The 25,714-nt window shown below is 43.4% G+C and overlaps 1 protein-coding gene and 1 long non-coding RNA gene across 10 annotated transcripts in view; one reads left to right on the top strand and one right to left on the bottom strand.

The window, feature by feature from the left end:
- The first annotated feature begins 2,917 nt into the window (after positions 1-2,917).
- Positions 2,918-25,714, top strand: part of SLC6A6 (solute carrier family 6 member 6) — a 118,134-nt gene continuing 95,337 nt past the window's right edge. For 2 of the 9 annotated variants that reach the window (XM_087745209.1, XM_087745211.1), the window contains exons 1-3: positions 2,919-3,167; positions 3,311-3,379; positions 17,776-17,859. The gene's annotated coding sequence lies outside the window, so the exon portion shown is untranslated. Of the gene's footprint in view, positions 3,168-3,310; positions 3,380-17,775; positions 17,860-24,950; positions 24,970-25,714 lie in introns of those variants that run through there. The other 7 variants (XM_087745199.1, XM_087745202.1, XM_087745204.1 and 4 more) reach the window with 5 other exon arrangements.
- Positions 18,254-22,415, bottom strand: LOC148050065 (uncharacterized). Its single transcript, XR_015701630.1, has 2 exons — positions 21,360-22,415; positions 18,254-21,246 (listed from the first exon to the last, which is right to left on the bottom strand). It is a non-coding gene; the product is annotated as an uncharacterized LOC148050065 (long non-coding RNA).

Raw genomic sequence — 25,714 nt, forward strand, 5'->3', positions numbered from 1 at the left:
TGAGGGTTTATTTTCATAATTACCTTTAGTTTTGGAGCTGCCCTTAAGGCTATTTGGAATCCATTGAAACATACTGAAATCTAAATGAGAGCTTTCTGTATTTCATGTCAAATCCACAGAAATCAAGTATGAGGTTTCTGCTCCAATCACGTGGAAGTTTGTTTTAACTTCCAAAGCATGCTGTGTTTTCTTTAAAGAAGCTGATAACTTCTGTTTAATCCTGAGCTCGGAATATATCATTTCAGGCCGGCTAGTTTTTCACATCAAAGCATGTGACTTTCATTTCCCAAACATTTCCCCAAATACCTTTTTCCAGTCTGCAAAACAACCCGTGGGAAAAAAGTACAGCTCTCATCATGATGCTTGAACTTGTCATAGTTTTCACATGCAACTACTGACCACGCAAGGTAAAGAAAGGGTCTGGGGCATGTTACAGGCTATTCAGGGCCAGCTTGTGCCATGACTCAAGTGGTTGCTGGCTTCGGTACAGTCGTAACCTAGCCCTATAGCTGACCCAGCCCATCTCTTTAGGTACGCTTTATCTTCAGTGTACTTCTGTTAGTAGATTTGTTTGTTTTTTCCTGTGACGCTATCTGTGAACATCTCAAGGTATATGGCATCCTCTTTACAGGGAAATTTTTCTAGAGGACTGGCAGGAATTTTTGTTTCTCACATGTAGTCTAACTATTCCCCTTCTTAATTCTTCCTGATTATAGAGCTCATCTCTGTGATGGCAGCCTTCAAATAAACTGTTATCAGGTTGTCGATACATAATGTTAAGGACTCATTCCTACCCTCCTAATGGCACTCCTAGATACCAAAGGAAACTTTTCCTGGACAAAAAAACCCCCTGTGTTCAGCCTATCAAAAATCTGTAAGTCTTCAGACCAAAATGTAATGCTCCCAAGCTGAAAGCGAGGCATGATAAAAATGACAGATAAAAACCATGAAAATAAAAAAAACCCAAGGGGCTCTTTTGCTCCAGGCTATTACAGAGCATAGCTGTAGAAACAGATCAGTTCACCTAACGAAGTGCCTTTGGAGCACAAGTTCTCTGTTTGTAGACAGCAGACGTTTTTTGTATTTCCATATTAACAGGGCTTCTCCTAATGAGATTAAAGGTCACAGCTCCCTATGTATGGATTTGTGTATGTGAATGGGACACACAAATTTGTTACCAAGATACTGTTTGAAGCAAACATCCTAAGGCCTTCCAAGTTGGCAAGTTGATGCTGATTTCCAAGTCATCTCAGCCCAAAATATTATTTTGTATTTTTACAACGCTTTGGGCTGTAGAGGGAACATCAGCCATCTTATCTGACTGATGCTACTGGGTGCTTTCCATTAGTTTCCTAACTAATGGACATCCTAGAGACAGCCAGACACGCACTAAGTCTGGATACGAATGGCACTGAAATTAAGTGGGATTCATTTTAGTTTATCAGAAAGGTGGAGCAGCTCAGCTGACTACAGCAACTGATCTATAGCAGGATAAGGCCTTGACAAGTTCTTTCAAGCTTCATGTAATTTGCATCATCTCATTTGTTGCTTTCTTCATCTCCCTTCTTTTCCTCTTCCCTGTATATTGCCATCTTTTCTTAATTTATACAAACACACACTGCTATGTATAGATTTTTCTGCTGTGGCTGGTCCAGTGGTGGAACTGGGCGGACTCATGGCAGACCCAGGCATGGGCAGTGTTCTGAACACGGAGGCCATCTGTGAAATGGTCTGGGTGGGGTCTAACCCGTGTCATCGTTTCCGTTGCATTGTTATTCCCTTGTTTCTAATTTTATATAATAACAACTATTAATTAACAACCTGTTGGCTAGTTCTGAGAGATATTCTGGAACGTGGCCTTTAATAATAGGGGATTGATAAATGGCAGGGGAGTCACTTCCAGTGCTGCGCTCCTTCAAAGAAGCCTTTAAGGATGCACAACATTTCTTGCTGCTGCATAATATCTGTTTCTGAATTCCAGCTGCAGCTAAGGCTTTCTTTTTTGTTCTGCTGGAGTTGCTGAGATTGTTTCATTTGACAGGGGAGTATGTTCAAAGAAGAAATACTAAAATATGTTGAACAAAAAGTATATTTAAAGTATTTCCACCCAATCTGAAACGTGATTTCTCGAGATCTTGCAGTGTCTGTAGCGTAGCGAGCTGCAATATTAATGGCACTTTACTGAAAAAGTGCCAGAGCCCTGTACCTCTCATGTAAGACATTAATTGTAGATACCACTCTCAGCACAAATAACTAGCAGGATTTATGCTGCATTCTCCTCATGAAGAATGAGTCAGTTCTCCCATGCTCTGAGCATGCTGAAATTCTCAGAGATAATGCAGCTGAGTGCAGTTAATTATTATCATTTCACGTAGGTATTTTTTTGTTGTTGATGACAATGTCACCATAAATAATGAAATTTATGAAATTTCATACCTTCATGTCAGTGCGTCCGAGCTCTGTAAAGGAAGGTTATGGCTGAATATTGCCCTTTTAGGAGATTAGCATAAGTTAAGATAATTATTTTCAGGATCATAATTTTTTTTTTAGAGCAAAACTTTACTGAGAATTACCTCACTTTTAGTTTCCAGCAATCAGAAAGTGAAATTCTTACCCGTGTTTACAAGCAGGAGAAGCTGAACTTCAGGAAGTCACATGATTTCCACTAACACCCCATACACAGACATTTCGATGATGAAAGCAATAAAAAAAACCTTTGCCGTTACAAGTCTCCTGAAGCTGACATGTATTATCTCTGTGTAGCCACGCTACCATATGTATTGCATAAAACTCCTTCCCGCTTCGTTCCAAGAATTTATATCGCTAGATATTTCGGAGAAGTCACAGTCCCAGACTGAATGTGCAGTGGCTGATACGGGGGGGACTTTTCTTTGGAAGCTCACAGTGACCACATCCAGTAGAAAGAAAAGTACAACCCCTTGTGTACCTGCCTGTTAATAGCTAAGTAAATAAGCAAATCTCAGGCAAATAACAGTGTAACAGAAAGAAGAACTTTGTCAGAATCAAGAAAGTAGGATCTCGGAAAGGATGGGTCTACTGTTAGCTAATAACTCTTAGATGTGCATTTTCTACCAACTCTTCACCTCCTGCTATTCCCAAATGACTACAAGCCTTGCTTCTTCCACCTCCTATAGAGGATAGTATAGGTAAGAAGAGATATCCTGGAATAATGTGCTATATGTTTATGTTGTTGGATAAATAATGCAAAAATATGCTTTTGTTGTTGTTAATCTTGCCTGCATGGGCTGAGGTCCTTGTTCAGCTCGAATGAAACAGGTTAATTCCCCAGGTCTGAGATGTTTGTGGTGCCTCATCTGACTCTTCCCAGGTAGCTCTGAGCCAGATCCTGCGGCCTGAGGTGTGTGTGCTCTTTCTCTCGGGATACCTGTGAACGCAGTGTTGGAGAAGGTGTTTGTGGAGTTCAGCGTGATTTATCCCTGGGCTGACTCTCTGGGCTATGGTTAAAGGGGAGTTTGGAAACTGTGAACAGAATCATTACATCATATATAGTCCAAAAGTGCCGTGTGTTTTCCCTTCAGAGAAGGGAGCTGAGCTAAGTCACAATAAAAGCAATTGTGGGGTTTTTGGAAGGGAGTAGATGGCATAGGGAGAAAGCAATGTGTTGCAAGTGGGTAGATCCAGCCCGTGGGTACCATATGTTTCGAAATCCTTGTGGTCTGGATAGTGACCAGCCAGTTTTTTTTAGCCCGAGGCTCCCAGCTCCACCCCACTAAGCAAGGAGTTCCTGCTGCTATAGAGCCCAAAAAGCGCCTCAGCACCCTGGAGCCCTTCTGTTGCTTATCAACATAACAGGGCACCTTTGCAACAGGGCGTTTGCAAAGAGAGCTGGAGGTCACTGCTGCCTATACCCTGCTTTTCTGCGGGCTGCTGCTTTGCTATATTTCTGCATCGCCAAACTCCACCAAAACCCATGTTTGAAGTACGGATTTCCTCCAGACTGATGAACTCTGCGGAGGAGGGAGCCTGGCCTATGTAGAAGTGTCAGCATTGACTGCAGAACGAGATCTGAAATACAGGCGTCTGGAAGGCAGAAACTGTGTGATGAAGCCTTTCTGTTCTTGTGATTAAGATATTAGTAGAGTTGAGCTCCTTCTTTCATAATACACCCCTGTGATGACTACCAAAACCAGTCCTTCAGAGAAGGTCTGCAGCCAGTTATCCAGATAATGAAGAAGGGCAAGGAGAGGAAGGGGGGGAGATTACCCACAGCTAATACAAAACATGTGCCAGCAAGACAGTGACTATTCAGTGGGTTCATCTTTTAAAACGTGGTAAGTGCATCTCCTTTAGAGCACAGGGATAACCTTAGGCACCAAGAAACTGCCAGCAGGTGTGAGGCTGTGATGCAGCCAAGGCAAGACGGAGTGGATCAATCCATGGCCCAGATAATCCATCCATGGACAATCAAATGCTATGTCCAAGACACGATTTGAGTATTTTCTTTGTTAAGTATCCATTGTCAATCTGACATAATCAAAAATCCTGCCGCGTACATTGATGTTCTTCCTCATTCTAATTAGTAACTGGACTTAGAGGTGATCTTAAGATCAGCTGAGCTATACAATGTAATATATAATGTAGTTTTTTATCTAAAATACAAGGATAACATAGACAAGGAAGTGGAGACACAGTACAAAACTCTGTATGGTGCATGGCAATGCATCTTTTGAAGATTACTTGACTTCAGTGGAAAAGGCTTATCTTCCTACAAGTAGAGACATTCCTCTGCTGTGACATAATCTCGCTTTTTATCTTCCGTCTCCTTTATTCTTTCTGGAGAAAATATAGAGAGAAAGATAAAATACCCTCTGGTGACCCCTACATCTCAAGAGTCCTTAATGCTGTGTGTCTTTCATGACAGGTAACTTTCTAATAAGTGTTACTGGAGGAGTTTCACGGTTCTCGTTAAAATGGTTTGTTGGCTTTAGGACTTTAATCTGCAAGATGAAATCCCTCACTGTAGAGAAGATGCAGACCCTTCCAGAGGCACTCAGCAGTGCCTTCCGGATCAGTCCTTTTCTGTCTGATCCAGCGCTGTTGATGCCAGTGAAACTTTTACGCTTGATTTCAAATCTAATTAGGCCTGAGGACTGCGGTCCTTTCTTCCCTTCAGCCCTTTGGGCAGCTAAGACGCTTAAGTAAGGTGTGCAGACACCGTGCGATGGGTGGGCTTCGTGCCACGCGTGATGGGAGCTTTGCCCCGAAGTGCTGACAATCTAAGTTTATATTTGGCACAATGAGTGAAAGTAATAAACAAAATTTGGGAATAGGCACGGCAGAGGTCACGGCAGCGAGATCAAGGGTTGCGCTGATTTGGTAGGTGAATATCCTGGTGGCTGCGCTGATTAAACAGAGTGAGTCACCAGCGGGAGGCTGGAAGGAAGAAGCGGGGCGTTCGAAGGATGTGGCTGTGGGGAGACCTGGTGAGCAGAGATTAGGAGGACAGTTCGTGCCCAGAGGACTACAATAGCTTGTCCACTCGTTTCATTGTTTTAGGCATTTAAAACACACTGGGTTAATCACTAACAAAGATGCCCAAGGGAACAATGTTGTATCAGTTATCTTCCTGAGCATTTGACTGTTTTGGTTGTATTTGTTCTAGACAAAAGAGCTTATTTGTGATGTTTCATCTTTAGTCTGAATGTCTCTAATTTGGACATCCATTTAATTTGGAAGGTTTCCACAAGACGCCAGTGAGACTGTCTGATTAAAGTCATGACTTATAACCAAACGTCTTTCTCGCTCCATGTTGCTGACCGCAGCTTTGGTTACGAATTGTGAAAGAATGTTAAAATCCAGTGTATTTTTCTCTTTGTGGGCTCTGTTTATTTTTTTTTTTAATATTTTGATTGGACAATGAAAAATGTCAGTGATGCCAGTTGCAAGTCTTTAGGTACAAGTTTGCCTTTCAGCCATTGCATGGGAGTGATTATTTGCTTTTAAAAACTGACATCTGTGAATTTATAGTTCCTATTTCTTAATAATCTTTGGAAAAAATATGGCATTGCATAAAAGCCTGTTGTATGAAAGGTAAAACCAGGGCCCGGTTTGGGACGACGACATCTTTTTCATGTCTCTCTAACTTTTCCAGAGAGCAGTAGCAACGGGCTGAGTGGAGGTTGGAAGAAGCAGCATTGTTCCTTCTGTTTCCCTTGAATTCCTTTCATCAGCCCAGTGACCACACGTGTCCCAATGACACATTTCTGGGTCACATGTCCCAGAAAGATGGGCTATATGGAGATACATGGCATGGAAAGTATTCTAGCTAGAGACTAGTTATGTTGACAGGTTCCACACGCAGTGTAAATTTGTATGTTCCTCACACGGACTTTATTAATAGCACAAGACTGAGACAGGGAGAGCCAGTTAACGTTGCTCTTTTTACGTAAATAAAACAAAAATATATTATTTCTTGTTCCTTATCATATTAAACCTGCATATAGCTTATTACCCTATAAGGCAGCTTAGGCTAGCCCGTGAGCCCATTGGGGAACGCAGAGCAGCACGATCCAGAGCACAGAGATGTCCCCAAGCCAGGCTGCACGGCCACGGGGGAAGAGCGAAGGCACGAGGGCGCAGCAGGCAGCGTCCAGAACTGGAGAAAGAATAGGAGGCCCAGATAAGTATTTAAAAAGCCAGTCTTAAGCGCAACCAAACTGAATACTTGTTTTGTTTTTGGTCCAGTGGAAACTTTGCAGTGGAAGAATTAGATAGTTTTCGTCCTTGGCTCTGCCATCAAAGGGATGCTGCTGCCTTTTCCAGTCAACTTTCTCCCATTCAATGGGAGCTGGATTTCTCTCTCTGCAAGATACTGCTCTGGTTAGGAGGTCAGAGGGAGAAAATGCTGTAGCTGTTGGCTGTCTTTATTCTGATTTTTCTCAGGTTCATCAGTCACTTCCACAGTCATTCTTTTAGCTAGCAGTAGTAGCAAGCTGTTGCCCTGGTATATGGATTAAATATAGCTGGCGGCACAAACCGGAGCGTTAGGAGATTGCATGTCCAGTCCTCCGTGTTCCTACTAACAGGAAAAACTTAGAAATGTGCCTAGAGAGACTTGATCCAAGTATTCACGTCTTCTTCCAGACACTGAATAAAACCACCTGAACGGAAAGGACTTTTATTAGTTGTGACCCTCCTATGTTAATCACAACCAATTCATTGAATCTTCAGTAACATGGAGAAGTACAGAAAGGCTATCCCAGTTTGACACCTGTGATGAGTACGAACTCCGAATTCCCAAATATTCAGAGCCTGGGCTGTGCTCCGAGCTCATCTTTATAGCTATAAAAAGGGCGACTCTGACAGGTTCTCTTCAGTGATGTGAATCTGGATGAAGACACAGATGCCAGGTAGCAGATTATAGGGTAAATTAAAAACGAGAGCTATTTACAAAAGGCTTGAATTTTGTCTACTAGTGAAATTCTTACTCAAATTAGGTAATAATTCACACATTTGCATTTGAAGAACAACTAGAAATTCTTCTGGAGGGCTCCAAATGATCCTAGGAAGAAGAGGTGTCTCCCATTCAACACTTTATTTGAATGGGCCATCCAGATAATCTGGTCCTGAATGTAGGCAAGGCAAGGAATACCATCAAACTGGTAAAGCAGACAACTAGGAATCTGAATCAGCTCTGTACCTAACATGCATTTTGACCTTGATAAGTCACCTTTTTTTTTCAGGCCTCAGTTTAACCGTGTTTTTAAAATCGGTAAACCAATATATGTTTTCTGTGAGGATACTGTAGAAGTTAGGTTTTTTAGATGTGAAAGGTGCTTGGTATATTATTAAATGGGCTGCATTTTTACAGATTCACTCTCAGAAAGAAATATTTATCATATGTAAAATTCAAAATGTTCCTTTTTGCCCTTAAGTTCAAATGATGGAAATAAATTAGAAAAATGGTATTTAAGTGCTCAGCAGGGTACGCCAATCGGACTATTGCATTTACATTTGCACCATGAGCAAAGAATTCATCATGAATGCACCAGGCCGACATGGTTTTCCACCATGTTTATGAGTATGATTTACCTCCTATGTAATCAAAATAAAGACACATTAGTGGTTAAGAGTATTTACTAAGTCGTCCAAGCCGACATGTTTTAGCTGTAAGGGAGAAATTGATTTTAAATTCTGCTGATTTCTTTCCTCTATGTTGCAATTAAACACTCCACATTAAATTCCTGAAATTTTTCTGCTGCTACTTGTAACGGGTCAGAAATGTCAGGGTATCCTTGAAGTGGAGCACTCTTCTCCAAGACACTTTGCATAGCTTAATTAGCGCAATTATTTCTTTCCCTGTGCCTTCTCTAAGGGCTTTCTTTATGTCAGATGCTTCTAAGTATTAAGAATCAGAGCCAGAGGTCAACTGATGAGCTGCCGATCGCTCAAGCTAAATGTAATGTAACGCAACAGTTCATATGAGCAGTTTGCAACCCCCCCTCCCCCGGGGACCGTATGTGCAGGGTGCTCGGGGATGCGTGCATCCCTAGGCTCTGTCTGTGCAGCACGAGGCACACGTGTGCATTAAAGGACCTGGTGTGGCCGAAGGTCATCATCATCAGATGACCACAGCCATCACTATGGCACTTTATTCTACTGTAGCAAGCAAAGAAGCTTTAAAACTGTCAAAAATTAGCTGGTTTTTTTTTTTTTCCTCCTCAACAGGCGGTGAGGGACCTTCCTAATGTCTTAAGTAGCGTTGTTGTCCTGAGTCCCCAGCCTTGGCTGTATAATTGCTATAGTTAGGCAGTGTAGAAAATGTTCATCATTTTAAGGCCTGGAGCCAGTTCATGTCTCAGAGTCACCGGCTGAATGTATTTCTGTCCAAGGTAACTGCCTAAGCAGAACTAGTTCTGATTCTGGCTAGTGATATGTCATTAATATATGAGTCCTCTAAAACATTTACCTATGAAAAGTGAGACTTTGACCCTGAGATACCAGAAATCATTCAAACTAGACTAAACACAAACAATTCACATAGTCCAGTATAGGTCTTTTACCAAACCTTTTCTGTACGTAGCCATTATGTGAATGCCAGCCAGAGGAGTGCATTTCGTACTGGGTTTTTCCACTTGGCCTTTATTCAGAACCAGTCTGATAACGGGATGAAAAGTGGACTCGAGGAATGCAGTTCAAAGGACTTGCACTATTCAACCCACGTACCAAGCCTGGCTACGTAAGTCATAGTAATGACTTGTGAAGATACCATAAAATGGAGCCAGCCCGTGCAGGGCCATGGAACAGAAGATATATAGCTCATCGGTGGGACAACCGAGAAGGAGGAGCCAGGCAAGGGGCACTTAGAGAGTGGAAAGCAGCCAAAAGATGCTGTAGGAAACAACAGTCCCAGCAACACTGCTGCGACAACGGCTTTCCTCCTCTGTTTCCCTGTGGTGGCTTGCTAAGTTACAAATTTTAATGTGATTATCTCTGCCCCTGCAAAGACTGTGGATATGTTTTTAAAAACCTGACGGCAAAATTACCCCCAAATTCTGAAACACTAAAGGAGCAAGGAGTCACTCAAGTAAAAAATCTGTCCAGATAGCTGGCTCTTATTATATGAGAAAGGATGGGAAGCTATAGATAGTATGAGTGTGCTGATGCAGTGTAACGTACACTGAAATTGGTCCAGGTTTATTGCCATATTTAATACAGACACTGAAATATAGAAACTCTGGGAAGAACAGCCTCATGTCTTGGGTGCTGTTAGTTGGTATATTTTACCCTGCAGATAACAATGCAGTAAAACATTGTTGCTGGCAGACATCTTATTAAAAAAAATGCCTACCACCTTCAAAAAACTTCATGTTTCCTCTCTGTGGTGCTGTAGACCACCCCTTTTTGCTAAGGGAAACCTTCTAGCCACATGTATCAATTCAGACTCAAGGACACTTGACAACCTCTACGTCTGCCTGCGTTGCCTGTTCACAGTAGCTTTCCCGTTATCAGATCCCACTATACGTCCTGCAGGACCCCCAGACGTTACGGTGGTTTTAAACGCTCAGCTTCTGATTGAGAAGGTTGGCCCAGGTGAAGGAACAGCGTGCGTAGAGTGGCAGCCAAGGAGGCTGGCATGAACTGCAGCGGCTCAGGAGGGAACAGCCGGAGAGTGGGCGGTGGAATCTCTTTATTCCTATAGCACTTCTTGAGTTTTCAGATATTGTGATTTGTAAAGGTATTCCTACTTTAGGTGGCGAGCTGATCAAGAAAAAAACGATTACAGACGATGCGCCTTTTTTTTGGCCTTAGAGACAAAAGGCTACCCAACTCTGAGCACATCTTTTTTAATTAGCTGAGTTGTCCACATTTCACACGTGCTCCTCTGGAGCTGCCTAGAGCGACGCGCAGCACTTCTCAGCTGTTGCGAATGTGGGGATCTCAAAGGCCTCCCTGGCTCTAACCAAGGAGAGGGGCGTTGTACGGCCTTTCCATAAGGTTGAACTCCAGACAGAAAAAGCAGGGGACAACTTGTCCTATCGCCTTCATTTTATATATTGACAAACCGAGGTTTAGACAAGGCAAGCATTTTGGCCGTGTTTACCCAGAGAGCAATAAGGAAGTAACCTAGAAAATATCCAGGAAATTACCCAGGGAATTCTCCAAGTGCAATAAGACAATAAAGTTCAAACCTGAGCCTTCATCCTATGAGCTGTCTGCAGGACCCTCCACCTCTGTTGGCTTTGCACAGAGCTGGATTTGTCACTTTGTGCTTTCGGAAAGAACAGTTTGTAAAATATCCCTTTTGGTGAGTTGAAGCGGAGGAAAGGTAATTGTTTGCGCCCTGCGTGTTGTGCTTTAGACGGGCGCCGGGGTGCTGCCTCACGCGGCGCATGACGTTACATGCTGAGCGGGCGAAGGGTGCGGCTGCTGCCAGGGGGTGCCTGGGCTTGTTGAGAGGATTGTTGCCATTCCTACCCGCTGCCGTCTCTGTGGTCCTTCTGAAACAACACGAGCTGGGTTATGTAATTCATTTAGGAGGAAAACTTACTCACGAAGTTTATGGTCCTGTTCTCTCTGAGGCAACCCAAGCAAATGGGAAGATGAGCAGCTGAGCTGAGAATGCACCGGGACACCATCACCTGTCCTACGGTCACGGCATGAAACTTCAACTGAATCCTCCTCTGGAGGGTCCCGGGACTAATCTATCTGCAAAAGCACGGCCCCTGTAGCAGCCTGCTGTGCCCTGGACTGCCTGTGCACAGGCTACGTGGGGTTGGCATGGCAACACCGACTTCCAGCAGGGGTAGGAGCATCCCTGAATCACAGCTCTACCTGCCACCCCATTGCACCTCCCGAGACCTGGAGGGGAGTGTCATGGGAGCCAATGAAAGGCCTTCCCTCCCAAAAAATAAATACCAAGGAAAGGGAATACTTATCTGCCAGGGCCTGCTATTGAAAAACGGATCTCGGTTCATATAAGCAGGAAAAAGACATTGAGGCTTATTTGTATTTCTGCCCCTGAGCACAAAGGGGCTAGAAAGCAGGCGGATCCCACCGATTGTGTGTTCCTCCTGTTTGGAGATGTAATCGGCGTCCACATACTGTGCCACAGCCTTTCCTCATCTCTAGGGGTTGGGTTGGGGCTGGGAATGATGCACAGGGGTAGAAGACCTGCAGAACAGGGGAGGGGAAGGGCTGGCTCCTGACGCAGCATCTCTCCCCCATCTGACATGTCACACACACCGCTAGGAGCAATGGTCGTGGGGGAAGGAAGAAAACACAGGGTCACCCTGGTCGCTCAATCCCAATTTACCAACTGGAGAAACAGGCTCTGTGTAAACAGTACAAACTAAACGGATGTTTCACTCTGCTACTGATAAGTTTATCAGCAGAGCCAACGTGTGCTCTGCACCCCTAGGAAAATACACAGAAAATGTGTTAAAGAAAGAGAAGCTGAGGGTCCTTAGCTAACCCGCAGCTTACCACGCCCTAGGTATCAGCGTTCGTGCTTTGGGACATGCCAATCATTGCTCTAGCCAACATGACTCCAAGGTTGGGACATTGTCATCTGTAACCACGAGGCCCGATCTTACCTGGGCTCTAGCTGTCGTAAGTGCCATAGAGATGGGCAAAAAAGGACTGTTGCAAAGGTGCTCGGGAAGATGAAAGCATGGCAGGGGCAGGCAAGGAGCGTGGTTGCTGCTGGGGAGCACCGTGGCAAGGCCCTGTTGGACCTTGGGTGGGAGGTGAGGCAGTGGCTTCTCCACCTGGTATTATCTGTGAATAGACCGTTGTCCTTTGCAAGGAAGCAAAGAGAAAACTCTCTCTCCTGCTTCCTCGACTGTGGCCCTGAGCCAGTATTGCCTCACCGAGGGCTCGGCCTCCAGCTCGGAGGTCTCACAGCTCCAAAATACCTTGCCCACGTTGCCTCAAGTGCCTGCTCCGGCATCCTGTTACACGTGGACCATTTTGGCCGACTAGATTTTGTCCCCTGCAAGTGAGTGGCTGGGAAGGAGGTGTGTTTCACGGAGCTTATAATAGAAAGCTTGCTTTGACCTCCACGACAGAGAGATTAACGCCATTCCAGAATGATGTAGTGCATGTTTTTTAAGGGTCCAAAGGCAATTCCTGTTTACAAAGCAGGACTGGAAGAGCCTCGTGGCACTCGGGCTAGGGCAGCGGCTGCCGGGGTTTCCTTCTCCATCGCTTCTTTTTCAGGTGGACTTTTGCCCTGCTGAGGGAGAAGTTGAAACACCCCATGGGCGGCTGAGCTGGACTGTTGCAGTTGTGCAAAATCACACTGCCTGCCTCTGAGATGAGAGAATGAGGAAATTCTTGCACCTACCCCTATCCCTTCTCATCAAAGGAAACCACATCAGAGCTCCTTTGGGGTGATTCTTTCTGTTTTGGGATTTCCAAAGTTTGTTTCAGAAACTGTTTGGCTGAGATCCACAGAAAGTTTGCCAATCCTTACGAAAAATTTGTTATTGACGGTAAAGATCCATTTGAAATAGCCCTGGACTTCCTTGAGTTATTCAGCTATGCAGATGCAGTCTTAAATGTTTTGATCCATAGTGGTCTGACCTGCTAATCCTAATTATATGTTCATGCATCATTGCCTTTATCAGTGTACAGGCACTGAGAGCTGGGTCTGTGATTCCGCTCCCACTGTACCCACTTTTCCAAAAAGTATGAAAGGCTGAAAGCACTCTGAACAAGCAACGTATCCATCTGCTAATAGCATCAGCCCTTGCATTTTCAGTCGACTTCTGGAAACCAGAATATACGAGATCTCTGTTCTGGGTAAATGTATTCTCGTGTCCGTGAGGAGCTTGACGCAAGTCAGCCATCTGCGCCTTGGTGAGCCAGTGGGGAGTCAGAAGTGGCACGAGCCTGGAGTCCACTGTCTAATGTATTCCCTGGCACAGCCCCAGAGAGAAAACACAAAAAGGCCATACGCCCAATGGAGTAAATTCATCATTTCACCGATGGTTGGATTTGCCTGATTCTGCTGTATTGTCACTTCCCTCCTTAAATTGCAGAACGTTCCTCTGAATTGTATTTGTCGTTTCTTGACTGATACCGTGCTCAGAACATTTGTGTTTCTCCAAGTTGAGACAGCTAATCTGAGTTATGTGCCGTTAGTCAAAAAGGAGTTATGCACTGACCTGTTGTCAGGGCCCAAAATTTAAGGTGCTTTTTGGAAAAGCGGCCTTTAATAAGCTCTTATGTTTTCTTATATGATTGTAGTCTGAGACCCATGGATGCCCCTCTAGGTGGGACATATTTAGCTTGTTATTAACTATTACCTTGTGGAAGGATAGTCACGTTCATACACTGGCAGGGAACAACTAAGACTAGAGTCGGAGGCAGGGGTTTTAGATGTTTTTTGGAGACTTAAATTCAGATTTCTAGGTGCCAGGAGCAGTGAAATGAGAAGATATACGAACACGGAAATCCAGCATCTAGGATATTAACAATATGGAGCTCTCCCTGAAGGAAAGCGCGAAGCACACTTAGCATACGCAAAGCTGTATTATTTACTCTAGAAAGATCATGCTGTGAGTTGATGATGCTCCTTCCTTCCTCTCTCTACTTCTCATTTTCTCTCTGCATCGCGGCCCTGCCATCTTGGAAATTATTTGCATCTCCTCTGCAAACCTTGACTACCCTTTTCTCTCTCTCACGCTCTTTTTTTGCATAATGCTTTTGGTGCATTTCATCCTGTTGACTTCAACCCTCTCCCACCAATGCACGCGATCGGTGATGGTGCAAATCGCTGCTGTCTTTATTGGCACCAGTCAAAACCCAATACAGTTGTTGTCTGCTGGGCTGGGATTTTCCGAGGGCTCCTGCGGCAGAGCAGGTCGCAGACCGATTGAGACATGTTTGGTGGTTCAGCCAGCTTTGCCACAAGGGGGGGTGAAGAACAGAAACCGTCTGTGGAAATTTACTGAGTCTCTGAAGATCTCATGACTTCTTGCTAAATCTGAAAATTCCCAGTACAACAAGAATAATTGTTTCTAAACCGCCTGTGCGGCCTGTCATCATTTACCTGAATACTGCATGGTCAGTGGCTTTTTTTTGTCAGCGATAGACAACAGTCCATCGTTTGCCGAAGGGATGGGAGATAAGGAATTCATTAGTCAAGACACTAGTTTCTGGTACAAAGAACTTCCACACAGATGGTGAATGTAAAAAATACATATACTCAACAAATTAGCACATAGCGTGCCAACTCGTGTGAAATATGTGCACACTAGGAGTATGAGTGGGAGCAAATAAGGTTGCGAGGAATCTTTCTGTACCTTCTGTTTTCAAACAGTGATGTGCAAAAAAGTCTTTTTCTTATCTCTTTTTTTTTTCCTAAATGTAAATATGTACGAAGCTCTTTAAATCATCTGAAGTGGATCGTGGTTGTGACTTAGAGATAAGGAGGGATTTGTCTGACAAACTTCCCCTTTGTTTTTAGAGAAGGTTGGTATTTTCAGAAGTGGCAAAATACCACTGAGTGCAAAATGCAGGGCGTAGTGTAAATTGGAGTTCTGCCAGCTCATGGGCTGAGCAAAAACTGCTGAAATGCAAGATGCTTCAAGGCCCAGCTCTGTGTCCCACACAAGAAAAGCCTCCAGTGATGGCTCTAAGGAAAGCTCTCAGTCTCCAGCCCACAAAAGATCAATGTAATGCCTACTACAAAGTCAACAGGTATTTTGCCGTTAGGACAGTTAATGTTCTTAGTCATCTTTATACTGGACCATATCATCTACCCATCAGAATGAATGGTGTTTATTTAAAAAATTGAGGGAGGGAGGGAGAGAGGAAAAAGCCAGGAGAAACCAGGGAAAAAGGCCCCAAGTCTGTGTTGTGCCTCTGGGCAGGGCAGAAAATGAATCTGAAATAATATAATTTCTAAACAAGCCACGGCTAGAAGTAGAAACTGCAATGGTGATGAGACCACCGGTGCAGTCAACTCAAGCACCATTAAAGGCGATAGCCGGCAGAGCCTGCAAAGCTCATTCAGTGCACGGTGCAAGGCCCTGGTAGTGCCAGCAATGCTGTGCGGGCTGGTTTTGCTTTCATATTTTTAATAAGGCTTGGTAAAGACAAGGGACTGGCTCACGTGCAGCTGTACTGAAGTCATGCAGATGGAGATCTGCCTGCTTAGGACTGCTTTCAGGGCTGGGGTTGAAGGGACAAGGTAAGAAGCTGTAGATGTCCCATATGGTGTTCCCTATAGCGGGGTCCATTTTCTAAGGCTTTGCTGGGGCACCGCTGTGTTGAAATGCTAATTCAAATACTAACAAAACTGTAGCAATTTAGGGCAGGAGTATAGGATATTTGCAGGTGGATAATTAGCTAACTGGATAACGATGATCTCCTGTTCTATGCAGCCAAAAACTTGGTTTGGTACAGCATTTAGGGCAAGATACAACGTATTGAGATTTGACATACTGAAAACTCTCTGGATCTGCCCAGCAACAGGTAAAAAAGAGAATCCCAAAGACCCCGAGAAAATTTAAAAAAACACTTAAGATCAGAAAACGAAACCCACAGAAAAAAGCAGACACGTTAAAGGCAGCAAGACTGCAGCCCCTTACGTCATATGAAATGAATGCAGTTCATCGTGCTGAATTGTTCATGCTCAGACCATATATGTTCAGTTCTTGACAAAGTAATCTCTTTACAAAGCTACATAACGCAGCAGAGTCAGCTAAGAACCAGTTATAAACAAAGAAGCTATTCAGCTGTCAAAGCAATTTGCAGCTATATTAAAACAGAATAGGACGGGACGGATTCTGCCGAGCGCTGTCCCAGGAAGCCAGTGGTGTCCCGTGTGCGCAAACGGCGCGGCGAGAGGGAGCGCCTGCGCGCACGGGCAGCCGCCCACGCAAACACATGCAGGCACACGTGTGCAGGGTAAACAGCCGTTGCCTTCCTCAGCTCACGTTAGAAATTGCAAACTGCGTATTTAAATCGCATTTTCTGTCTGCGCTTGGGGATGTCACCAAGTTCTGTCCGTTCCGATGACGTGTTTTGTTGCCATAGAAACCAATGCACTTTGGAGAGGGAAAAGCAGAAGGAGACTGAGAAAAGCAGAAGATTGAAGCGGAATAAGAGAAGCGTGTGGTGTGAATAGATCGTTTGGGCCGTGGGGCTTTTAACAAAGTGACTTAGCCTTAAGGTGGCGAGATGCCGTATTTATTTGTGGGTATGTCACTGCAGAATAATTCAAATGTATGTCACTTAAATGAATGCGGCATCTTATTTCTTCGTATATACTATGCACCATCAGACAGGCTGTGTCTGCACTAGAGAGGCCAGGCTTCCCGTGTGCTTTCTGCTGACACATGGCTTCTGCTGTTTGCTACGTCTCTGGTGTCATTAGCAGGTGTTTCCTATCTTCATCCCCAAACTGGGGAAGGAGGCAGGGCCTGGGAAACTACAGATTTCAACTGAGGTTCAACGAAATACCTGTCAAGTCTCCCATAAAAAGCTGTGTATGATCTGTACCTCCCAAGGGGTAGGCGGGGCAGGGAGAGGCATGCTGAAGCTGTTCTATGATTTTTTCCTTCTTAAAACAGCCAACTTGCCATTGAATCATTTAATCACTAATTAAAAATCCTGGATAAAACAAGCTGCCTACAGCTTTCTGGCAAACATCCCACTGACTTCAGTCGGGCCACGATTTTACCCTTTCCTTGACTGCAGAGCTTGTTTGTTGTCACTTCTTTTTCTTTAGCTGTTCTATGTGGTTTATGCGAGATTTTTTCTCATAACTGCATGTTTTCTTTTTCTTTTCTGAAATGTTATCTCACTTCAGCTCCAGAATATAGGGTCTTAAGATGATGGACCCCAAGAGGTAGTCCATGACCAGGCTAGCTGTGTTTCATCCATGTCCTTTTCTGCTGTGGCCTAGAAGAGGACAAGGAGTAGATGGGAGGGCAGTAGGAATTTCAGCAGCTGAAGGCCTCCTTGAGCACCTCTGTGCAGGCAGGCATCTCGACTTGCAAGTCCCTGTTGCCAGAGCTATGTGGTGCTTACGGGGTCCCTCGGCTGGTATCTGACCAGCTGGAAAAGAGGATGGACCGCTGTAGCCTAGAGCGTCAGCCACCACCCAGGGCTGAATGCCAGGGGGAGAAACAGAATCCTATACGTGTGTATCCTATATGTGTGAATGCTGTTGGTAACAGAATGAAATTCCCGTTCTGTCGTGCACATTCTTTGGTACGTGTTTCTCCTGTCTTCCCTTTCTGTATTTACCAGTCATATCCTCTGTAATTTTGCTTTCAGAGTCTGCCTTAGAAGAGACCTATGCCATTTCTGCCTGGCGCTGAATAACTCTAAGATGCACCCCCACTGGCTGCTTGCTTGAAGGTAGGGATGTGCCAACAAACCCTGCTTCCCAGCGGCTTTTTGGCAGAGCGCGCTCGACTTTTTGCTGTGTTCTTCATGAGAAACTACTCTTGGTCACACACGGCCCATGTATGAGGGACCTGAGCCAACAAAAATTGCCAGGACCTACTGCATTCTTCAAAGCTTAGGGCACCAGGGTACGCATCAACAGCAAACACCCTAATCCCTTACCAACGCATTGGGTGGCACAACCCACAGCAGTTGCCTGTAGTGTTGACGTGCTTCGAGCCCATACTATTTAATTTATCCTTGTGCACCCAAATCCATGATATCTAACAGTACTGACAAGTACAGTCTCATTTGCTGGTATGTTGACAAATTATAAGAACAAAAAGAAACTACGTGAAGGGACATATGATTTTGCTGATCAGCTCTAATCTTGGTTGTTTTCCTTGGTTTCAAACGTTGAATTTTACAAGTTACATGTTAAATGCTCTGCTTCACTTCTTTGTATCCAGACAGAAAGAAGCGGTTTGTAAAAAATGTGCTTTGTGGGTAACAGAATTTTTCTCCTCTGGGGAATCCATCACTGAGGATGTTTACTATACATTTATGAGACCCCTTGCAGATCTTTAGCCTGAGCTCTCAGATGTTCATCCTCTTGGGCTTTTTATTGCTAACATTTATTCTTCTTTTAATGGTGAGGTCTCAGAACAATGCAGAGGGCTGAGTTCAAACTCCAGGCAAATCTTACATCGCTGCTGGTTTGCAACTGGGCTCCACACAGGACTCGGCAAGATTTCATTCAGCATTTTCTATAGCTGAGAATTGGTTACAATTCTCTGGGGGTGCAGGGAAAATTACTTTTGGCTTTAATGTTCTGCATTAGTTAGTCTGTGGTTTGCTTGTTCCAGAGGCTGGACGTTATTTTTGCTACTATGTCATTCCGTAAAGCAACGCTGAGTGCAAGAGAGAGTGACCGAGCATCTCTCCCATGTGCTACCACCGATTCATTGCATGTACTTCTGCGAGGTGATGAAATACCTCGGTCACGTCAAAACTGTGCTCATTTCTAGATAGTAGCTAATATCTAAATACTAGATATTACGTGACAAGTTTGAAGGCCAGAAGGTAATGTTCAGGGGTGATGTCTGTGCTCAAAAAGTAATCTTCTGGAAGCCAATCTTACTTTATGTGTGAGTGGGGAGAATTTGCATGACTATAAGCTCAGGAATGGGCTGTTATTCAAGTGCAAGGATGGATGAGAAAGATTAAAAACAAAAATTGAAAAAGCCTGTGTGACCCAAGTGTACTGTTTGTCATCTTGTTGTACCAAAACAAAATTTGTGATGTACTTTGACTTGGGATTTTCCAGAGTCATCGATGTAGTGCTGGTTTTCATCATCTCTTGTCTTATTGTTTCCTGACTTCCCTTCCCAGGCTTTGGCATTTTTATCCTAATTTTCCTCTTTTGCTTTTAATGAAATAACAAAATTAGCTTTTTGACCTCAGAGCATTCTCCCACAGTAGTGGATTTAAAATTGCCAGGTGACAGTCAGCAGGAGAAGACGATACTCGGTCTAATTCCCTTAGAAATGTTATAGTCGAAGTATTTATAATAATAAGGCTTTGTTGCTGGGACCTCTGAATGCCAAGGCTCTGAAAGAGGTAACTGAACCAGCAAGCTCTGGAAATATTTCCTAGAAAGAAACTCAGGGGGAAGAAGAAGAACAGGGGAACACCAGCAATGTAATCGTAGAACTCGGCATGGAATTTTCAGCAAAAGAATTTCCTTGTCAAGTTTAGTATTTTTTCTTTTGACAAATTGCCTGTGTAGAAACTGAAGTTTTTCAGTCTCAGTGCTGTTCCAAATTTTAAGCTTTTGGTTTTCTTGATGTGTTATTTTTTTGACATCACTTAGCGGTGATGAGTCTGTGTTCGCGTGGCGTGATCAGTCAGCTCAGTCACGCTTAAGGACTTAAGCCTTATAAACTACAATTCACTCAGAAAAGTATCATTTGGTTGTTGGAAGGAGAGTCTGCCGCATTACTCAAAGTCAGTGAAAGTTACTTCTAATCAAAAAGTTTTGTCATGGTAGGATTCAACAGGACTCAAACAGTACATGATACTTCTGCTCATTTGCTTTCCAGGGCTGAACCTTGCACATAGCGTAATTTTTTTGAGAATGACAGCCACGAGCAAATTTTTAGTCTCACGGCTATTCTCGAAAGTAACTAAAATTGGATGCGAGGGAAGATCCATCTGATAATGATCCAACATATTCACAAATATTTTCTCGTTATTTCTTTACCACTTGTCAACTATCCCTTCTTTTCATCTATTCCCTTTTATTTCTTCTTGATTTTGTGTTTTGATGATGCCTGTTTTGTTCCCAGAACTAATTTTTGAATTTATAGTAGGTGGTTTTGAATATTGATGAATCTTCGTATACAAATGTAGATATATAAAGTGGTTGCTTTTTTATGGGGGTTGATTTCTTGTACTAAGCAAGAGAGCAGACCTGGATACAGAAGTTGCAGGCATGTTTGTGATCAGGCAATCTGTGCAGTTGCACCAAGCGACCTTCTAACATCGTTCACGCTGCGATGCACCACTCGAGCGTGGCCCAAGTTCTTACTGGATGATGGTTGCCTTACATTACGATGGTGAGATGTTTCCCTTCTCCTAAGAGAATTTGGGGTATATTCATTGATTGGTTGTGTTAAATAGTTCTGGTTTTCCATAAGATCTTTATCACTGGGTAGCTCCTTCTTCAAAAGCCTGGTGTCATCTCCCAAGGCATTACCTCTGTAGTATCTGGCAATTAGATTAAAAGCAGGTTACAGTGCAGCTTGTTTTGTATGAACGTTTGTAAGCCAGCTGTTGAGAGAAGTTTCCCTGAACATGCAAAACCTGGGAGTTACACGTTGTGTTTCATCGGGAGGTGTTTTTATTCAGGAATTGCCAGAGACAATACAAAAATTAATCTTGGTTATAATGTAATCCTGATACAAAATGCATCATTTCTTCTTGGCAAATGAAGTGTTTGGCATCAGCAAGTATTTACATTTACGTTGTTTTTAAACTTCTGTGTGTGCTGGAAGGTAGGATGAAATATTTCCTAGGTGGCCAGACTATTCCTAAGAAAAGATATATCACGGAGCAGAAATTCAGAAACATTCCGTTTCAAAGGATGCTACGTGATCAATACAACTGGACCGGGGTTTTACTGGGTGACCAGAGCACATCTTTCATTGTCTTTACATAGGTTACACCTCAATTTTGTTTATGTTTTATTTCAGAGCTTTCTAATTTTCTGTTGTATCAGCAGTTGCATGAGATACCTTTCCTTGTGCTCCTGCTTTGACATATTCCGCTCCATCCATGTTCTTAAGAGATTTTTTTCCTCTGTGCACAAGAAAAAGTGACAGAAGTTGCTGTTGGTTAACTCATTACCCTCTGATGCTCTCTATCTTAGCTCAAATCACTAAGCAAATACCAATAATATTTACATGTCGTACCTCTTCATAACTGTAATATGCTCGTTACTTCCACTTTTCCTGTGTTTCTGGTGCTTGAGTGAGGAGAAATGGCAAAACACCGAGAGAATGTTGGTGTAGGCGAAAAAACTTGCGTGGACCTTGATTCCAGGAAGAACACGCACACACGCCGATAAACAGCTCCTTATCGCAGAAATACTTAAGGAGTGTTTCTCAAATGAGAGTGCTTCTCTGAAACGGGGCATTTGGTTGCTGGGTTGGTTGTTTTTTTTTTTAAATATTTCAACACCCTGCTGATAGTGTTGTGAAATCCTTGCTGGGCCTTAGCCAATTAACTGAATAAACTTTTACTTGCTTAATGATTTTATAACTCTTCTATGCAAGGTAAACTTGCCATTTGTTCATTTAACTTCTCTCTGCATTTTGTGTACGAATACTATCTAATCTCACGGGGACTCCAAGTCTTTGAGACTTAAGTTCTTGCAAAGTTGTCAAATACAGTGATCAGAACACGTTTGGACACTTAACAAAGTTCTCGTGATGTTTTTCAGTGATATTTTTAGTATTATTAAAGATAATTACTGTTGCGTTATTAAATACGTTGAGTTCTCTTATATTCTGTTATGTAATTTTCCACTTTCATATTTACATTTATTAGTATGCATTCTGTTTAGTCGTCTTTTATTGCTCAGTGTGTGAGATGCTTCAGAGAAGACCTGAGATCTTCCAAATCTGCATCCCATAAACTGTCTGCAAAATAGTCCTTCTTTCTAATGGCTAACCAGCCCCTAAAATTAAACTGAAAGGTTAAGATCAGAAGTATGATAATGGCACTGAAGATATCAAATTACTGAGTAGGATTTCTTTAATTACAAAAGGATTGAATAGGAACAAAAAATATTCCCTATGCACTGCAGACTTTCTCACTCTGTGATTGCTGGTGTTATATTTCATGTTTTCAAGCATTCAGGTAATGGATACAAAATTGAAAGCAGGAGGAAAGGTATAGAAATCATACCTGGAGGCAGTGAGAGAATGGGAGAATTCTCAATCAGTATCGGTGAAATAAATTTCTGTCCACAGGGCATACGCATGGAGAGGAAAATAACTTATATGAAACCAAGGGCTGTAACAGCCTAATTTTGTTCTCTGGACCCAGGTAAATTTCATCCTAACACAATAAATAAATACATAATATAAAGTGCAGTGCTATTTCCTGATTCATGATCTTGTTAGTCTCCAAATAAACATATATCATACTGGAATTGTAATAACACAGGCGTAGTCCATATAGAAGGAATGGCATCCAGCTATTAAATATGAAGAAAACATACCAAAAGGGAATGATTTAGAGGAGAATGAAATTCTCCTTTAGACTCAGTGATGATTCTGCTGTGTTTTCCCCAGAAGATGGTCCTTCTCAAGTACAGATATTTTTTACATATTTTCTTTCTTGAGCCAAAAAAAAAAAAAAGAATAAAAAAAAAATCCTACTGGTATATAAAGAAATTTCAGGTATTTAGCTATATACTGTCATTATGCTACATGCTGAAAAGCAACTTTAAAAATGAGAAAGTTCAGCAAAATAATTCAATATAAAATCACTATATAATAATATGTAACAATATTAGCTGTATATGTGTTTGTAATAATATAAAACTGTCGGGGAAGAAAATATCAATAAGCAATTTATGGAAAACATATCCATAAATCAGCGAGCTCCCTTATAGCAATGGAAGCATGCTCTTAGGAGGGTTTGTAGGAAGGGACTTAGCAGATGAGGTGGCTGGACAGGGCTTAGGGTTTGGACTGTGGTGTGATGGCCTGGAGCACAGAGGGAGCGTGGTGCCATGAAACACAGGGCTCAGAGAAGGCGGCTGGAAGCCTCTCATGGCAAGACCATGGTAGCGAGTGCACGGAAGGAGGACCAGTGCTTTGAAGGGTAAAATTTGCTCCATGCAGGACGGGAGGCTGGTTGAGGAATTCAAAACTTCAGCAGGGGAAGTTCTTCGTGAGCCTCTGTCAGTAGGGCTACGCTCCGAGGTGACAGCAGTGGGGCAACCGTGGTGGAAATCCCTCTGGCTGTATAGATTTCAGCACCACCCGGCTGAGAATTCGGCTAGCGGCTTACAGATCCCCAATGTTTCACACAGTGGAGTACAAAACAACTGTTCTTTCGGACTATTGTGTAACCGTGAGTCCTTAGCTTCTGCTTGAGAATGATCCAGCTACCTTGTCAAGGAACTGGAACAAAACCGTGCACCTCTCGTGACTTAGCGATACAACATGGAAGCCAAATTCCCTCCGCCTGCATGTTGTGGGCAGTCCCTTGCACATCCCTAGGGAGATGTTTGGTGCCACGGCCCAAGTTTCTTCCCATAGAAAGGCCAGATCTGTAAAATTGCTCCTTACCCAGCCTTAAATCCCGTTCAAGTCCTCAAAACAGATCCAGGAGGATTGTGCTGAAAGGGCAATTTTCACCCTTGATGGCTGAATCACCGTAACATCTGTGTTGAGTTACCGTACAGCTCAAACACTGAGGGAAGAGAGTGAAGATAAGAAATAAGTGGCCAATACTTCTTTAAGAATCTACAAGAGCAAAGTAATAAAAAAGAAATACAATAACTCAGATAATAAAAACATTATCTTACAGATTTCATACAAACTTTGCCTTAGGGAGGCCACCTGGCTTGTGTTTTACTGACACAGCTGCTCAGGCTTTTTTTTCCCTTTGCTACATAAAAAATGGAGGAATCCGAACAGCTGTTTGGGTTAATTTTTTTAATGCCTTCAGTAAGTAAAAATAAAGGCAAATGACATGAATAAGCAATGTGAAACTGCCTCCAAAGATGCTTTAAAAACTTTCCAGAATAATTCCTGGACCTCATCCACAGCGACTCAAGGTCTGCTGTCTGTGGAAGGAGCCGAGCCAGAAGGGCAAGTGGGGCATTTCCACTCACTGGCTGACCAGGCGTAGCCTCAGCTGTCCAGCATCTCCTCTCTTCACGCAGGAAAGACTCACTTACATCAGGGCAAACTGGCAAACTCGGTTATACCGGAATCAGTCCACAGTAACCCCATTGACTTCACTGAAGTCACTTAAAATTTCCATAATGGAAACTCAAAAAAAAAAAACACAAACCCAAACTAGTTTTGCTTAAAACCATCCATAATCGGTTCCATTTCCTCCCAGAAAACTACTCCTGAAAGAGGTAGTTGAAGGGAGAAGGTGAACGGAGCGGGTCAGCATGTCCGGATAGACATCATTTCCCAATGAAGGGTATCATTTTTTGCTATTTTCAAAATCACAGTGTTTGGGGGGGGGGGGGGGCAGAGGAGTCAGTGCTGATTAGTGCTGCCCCTCCCGACACACAGCACACTCATAACGTCCCAGCAGGTTGATGAAGAGTCTGGTTTGACCGGGTGATGGAATGAAACAAGTGGGAGCCGTTTTGCTTTTTGTTGCCCAGTGTTTCACACACCTCTAGCGGCAAACCCTCTTCGTTGCCAAGACAACCCCGAAGAAATACGAAATCCAGAACAATACCCTGTGTACAAGAAACCTCGTATTCCTTAGTGCACGCGTTCGTTTTGAATGTCAAGAGAAACACTGCCCTCCACATCAATCCAGGTAAGTCCAGGTAAAGGTATAGGTGCTGTCTGTAAGATTATGACTTGCATTTATAAATTGTCTTTTGTCCTGACGGCTGCCAAAGCCCGAGGGCCGGCGCTGAGAGCCTGAGCAATGCTATTCCTGCAGGGCAGCGTTACCTACAGCTGCCCAGACGGTACCAGGAGGATTCCTGAGGGCTGTCATGAAAATAAGTCGGGGCTGGGGCGCTGACTGTTCTCCCCAGCCTGTGCTGCATGTGAAGGCGTCTGCAGCGAGCAGGGAACGCCAGGCTGCGATGATCTGCCTTTGCAGTCGTTTCTAAAGATTTCTCAGGCAGCTGAATGCAAGGTAGTGCAGCCATAAAGGTCTTTTCATTCAATAACTGGGATGGACTGAGCTGTGCTCGCTCTTTAGGTCGAAGGAAATACAAATGTGACTTAAGCCTCTTTCCTTAAGGTCTTGGCTCAGTGCAGGACAGTGGAAGGTCTGGAGTTTGGGGTTTGTTAATGCTTATTTATTTAACCCCAATGAATGTACATTGGACAAAGGTCCAGGAGGTGAGAATGAACACCTTCAGAGACTCTTAGGGCATCTTCTTGCAAAGACTAGCCTCGGGAACTTTTCTGTTTCTCAGAGAAAGGCCATGCGCGGTTTGCAAATATAAGCCTCGCTTTTTAAAATTCTCTCCAGATATCTTTAAGCTTCCCATTTTATTCCAAGTGGCAGATAATAAGTGATAATTTTTCTCTGAAGAATGCTAGGA

The sequence above is a fragment of the Nipponia nippon genome, unplaced genomic scaffold (assembly GCF_047370975.1).
Source record: "Nipponia nippon isolate SJK-2023a ecotype South Korea unplaced genomic scaffold, ASM4737097v1 scaffold_9, whole genome shotgun sequence".
Lineage (NCBI taxonomy): Eukaryota > Metazoa > Chordata > Aves > Pelecaniformes > Threskiornithidae > Nipponia > Nipponia nippon.